The following is a 4,555-nucleotide window of genomic DNA, read 5'->3' on the forward strand; positions in this document are numbered from 1 at the left end:
CTTGAAAGGTTGGATTAAGCTGGTATGTCCTAGAGTGAGAGATCCAAGTTGTATGACATTGTGCTTTCCAGGGTATCTTTAATTGCTTATCTCTTGAATTAACATTTCAACTGCTATGAGAGCCACTGACAAAAGTGCAAAGCACCAGATGCAATGCCTAGATGGGATTGCATTGGTTTCATTCATCCTTGATATTCAGTGTTCCTATTTTTGCAGGGATACCTGGGAGGAGAGTGAGAAATTCTCAGTAAAGCTATTTCATTACCTAGTTCTGAAGGGGAAGTTTTTATGATACATAAAATCCAGCTCTTAAAGGTTTGCATAAAATAATGTATAGTTAAAAGTGTGAATCCTATAAAACAACTTACGATGGACTTGAAAAGAAAGAGAAGAGAAAGTAAAACAGGGTGCTCATCTAACAGGTACCATTCATTGTAGAGTATCTTAGGGGCCCAATAATCCTTTCTAAGTTAGATATAGAATTTAAATTATACATTTTAATCTATCAAAATGATTTAGTGTGCTGGTAACATAATGAAGCATTATCTCTTTTTTATTTTTTGATCATTCAATAAGTATATGTTGATCAGGTACTAAGGGTAAGGCATTGTGCTAAACGCTAGGTATAAAACGTCAGAGAAGGGACAGATTACTTTTTCTTCAAGGAAGTTATGGTTTAGTTGGGAGACAGTTGTTAAGGAAATAAACACAAAATAAATCTACAATTACAAATTGTGGTAAATGTTTTGAAAGGATTTACAAAGATATGCATGGAGAGACTATCAAAGGAGAAATAGTTAAGATATTGGGGCTCAGGAAAGGCCATTTTGAGAAAGTGAAAGTTAGGCTGAGATCTGAAAAATGAGAAGAATTTAGTTTGGGGAAACATAAAAGTGATGGAACATTCCAGAGAGAAAAATAGCAATGTGATAATAAGAGTAATTCAAAAGTATTACCTAAACGTTTTGCATTATAGGGTATTGAGAATTGTTTTAAATAATGGAAGTGAGTAGTTTTTTCAAGAGTTATCAAACTTTCTTTTTATTATTAAACCAACATGCTAAATTTCTGAAGTATTTTCATAAAAACTTTCAAGATTCAGAGGCTTTTTTGTTATAATGTTTTGATTGTACAATTTGTTCAATTTTGAGTTATGAGCATTTTATATTGAAATCTTCTCTTCTAATTATGTCCTTGTCATTAGGTTAATAGAATGTTTTCCTAGCTACAAGTTCATCAGTTTTATGACTTTTATAGAGTTAAGTGTCTACTTATTTAAACTGATTTGCAGCCCACAGTTATTCTGGTAGAATCATTCTAATTCTACAAGATAAATTGGAAAAAAAGAAAATAATCATTCCAGGCTGAAACAGTGCTATTCTTTGAGAAGCATCCTTTTGTTTTTTCAAAGAGTTTCCCCTTAGCTGAAATTTTCTTAAAATTATTTTTTCTAGTATCAAGATATTAAAGCAAAGTCCGTGGTTTGATGTAGGGTGGAATAGGTGACACATTGACCTTGCACAGCACTTCGTTAACCAGTTTTCTTCAAGTGGCATTTTCTTTTGTTCATAGGTGACAGATTTGTAGCAGAGTGATAAACAGAAATCATTGTAATTGTGGCAGTATTTCATGCAGTTGTTGAAGAGTATTCTCTGTTCAAGGATTTCAAACACTTTTCTAAAAGTAAATTACCTTCACAATATTCCTTTTTGTTAACTGAAAAAACTGAAGCACAAAGAGTTATAGTTTAGCAAGGTTCTGATTTTCTTAGTCAACACATTTTTTGGCTATCTATAATACTAAATGCTGAACGCTTTGCTGAATGCAATGAAGAATTTTAAGGGAAATAAAAGACAAGTTTCCTGAAGTCAGTTGTTTAATTCGATGATGAAGAAATAAGAACCAAAGAAAATTACAGATACATAGAAAACATTTGTAGAACAATTATAGATGTTCCCATTAAATGCTCTTGTGTTTAGACTGGTTAAAAGGCTAGAAAAATCGATGTCATTGTATAGTTAGAATCATTGACCTTGAGGAATTTTTAATGAGTGAAACAGATGATTTTGTACTGCAAAGTCGGAGTGACATTCTGAGCAGATTAAATGGCATATCAGTGATATAGATGCCAAAGAGAGCAGAATTCATATGGGGATAAACCTGCAGTTTTGCCAAATACAGCCAAGAGCTGAATAGTTCAAAATCAAGTAGAATAAGAGGCCCTTTAATAGAGGGAAGGGTTTCTGCCAGCAAAAAATAATTGGGATAATTATAAGAAAAAAAGATCAAATGACACGCAGGTAAATTCCTTACTATACTATGAGTAAAAAAATGGACTATATAAAAGGAAGGAAATCTATAGGGGAACAAATAGGAGCAAGAAGTCTTTGGTGACACTTGATGAATTGGGCAGCAATGTCCATAGAGAATCAAATCTTTAGAGAAGAATCTTAAAGTCACAGTCACACAAGAGATCTTGGAGATCATTCAGTCCGCTCCCACTCCTCATTGAATTATAAATGTAGAAGTGAGATACTGATTTATGTACCACTGTATTAATTAAGAGACATTTCTAAGAAATAGAGATAGAGATAGAAATATAAAAGGTCAATATATATTTTCAACTGATTATATTTTAATAGAAGCATGTAAGGAATTTCCACAAATTTTACTGAGACATAATTCTCTTTGCCTCCATCCGATTGACCAAGTCCCCCTCTCTTGTTTCATTATATATTCCATGGATAACTTGGCTGATGTTAAGAGCATTGGTCTGAAGCATAAATTCTTAGAATTTTAACAAAAATAAGAACTCCCATGAAAAACTATTTTTAAACTTACCATTATTGTAGTATGATCTTATTTATAGTAAGTGTAAATAGATTAAATAAATAGATATGTAAAAGTAAACCCCAAAAGAACTAGAAAAAAATGTACATACATTTTATCTGATATTATGATAAAGAAGGTTTTCCATGGCAAAATTTAAAGGAATAAAGAATAAAGTGAAAGCTTTATAACTCAACCTACATTGAATTTTTAAAATTGCATTTAAAATTATAAAATAAAAAATATAAGTAGAGAAAATTTGCAATATTTATGATATTCAAATAGTTGTATTCATGATGTATGAAGAGTTTTTATTTTTAAATTAGTGGAAGAAAGAAAATTGTTCCCTCAAAAAAAGTGAGAAAATACCTTGAAGCAACAAGTCATAGAAGAACCACATAGCCTATGAACTTACTAAAACCAAACCAAAACAAAACAAAACCATAAAAAACTCTAGCTTTCCATTCATCAAATAAATGAAAATAACAAATACATAAATAAGATTTTGTAATCTGTCAAATAGGCAAATTGAGAACAATGTTAATAACTAGTTTTAATGAGCATCAGTTGAAAGAGATGATCTGATCTCATCCATGGTAATGTAAGTGTGAATTGATGCAAAGGTTTGCAAGGAGATTTTACAAAATGTTTCAAGATCTTAAAATTCCAAGACAAGACTATAGAAGGCATCCTGACTTCATCCTTGCGCGCGCGCGCTCTCTCTCTCTCTCTCTCTCTCTCTCTCAGATTACTGGTTCTGGGGAAGGGCAGTTGACAGGTTGGGAGGATACATCAAACAGCTCTATGTGCTGTGAGGAACTGAAGCCTCCTGCCAACAGTCATGTATGCGAGCCTTCATAGAAGTGGATCCTCCTGTCTCAGTCAAAGCCTCAGATGACTGCAGTTCCAGCAACCTCATGAGAGCTTGAGAGACAGGGCTACCCAGGTAAGCTACTGTAAAATTCCAGACCCATAAGAACTGAGATTACAGTGTTTTTATTTTTATTTTAAGTGACTATTATTTGGTATAATTTACTGTGTAGCAGCAGATAACTAATTGAGGGTTATAAGACAAACTCTACTTTATCGGCATAAGATTTCATATTAAAATGCTAAGAAAAACATTTTAATTAACAAAAAACATGCTTAACATCTTTGAACCAGTGATTTTATTCTAAGGAATTTACCGGAAGAAAGTAATCAGAAAGGTGCACAAAGATTATTATATAAAGTGATTCCTTGCTGTGGAGCTTATAATATTCACAAATCAGAACCTAAATTTTAAATAAAATAGGAACAGTAAATCAATTCTAATTAGTATTATATATGTATGTATGTATATATAAAAATCATGGCCGGGAGCAGTGGCTCACGCCAGTAATCATAGCACTCTGGGAGGCCAAGGTGGGAGGATTGCTTGAGGTCAGGAGTTCGAGACCAGCCTGAGCAAAATCGAGAATCCGTCTCTACTAAAAAAATAGAAAGAAATTATATGGACAACTAAAATATATGTAGAAAAAATTAGCCGGGCATGGTGGCGCATACCTGTAGTCCCAGCTACTCAGGAGGCTGAGGCAGTAGGATTGCTTGAGCCCAGGAGTTTGAGGTTGCTGTGAGCTAGGCTGACACCATGGCACTCTAGTCTGGGCAACAGGGTGAGACTCTGTCTCAAAAAAAAAAAAAAAGATCGTGTACATATATATTTATATGTGTGTATGCATTCCAG

The sequence above is a fragment of the Eulemur rufifrons genome, chromosome 30 (genome assembly GCF_041146395.1).
Source record: "Eulemur rufifrons isolate Redbay chromosome 30, OSU_ERuf_1, whole genome shotgun sequence".
NCBI classification, from domain to species: domain Eukaryota; kingdom Metazoa; phylum Chordata; class Mammalia; order Primates; family Lemuridae; genus Eulemur; species Eulemur rufifrons.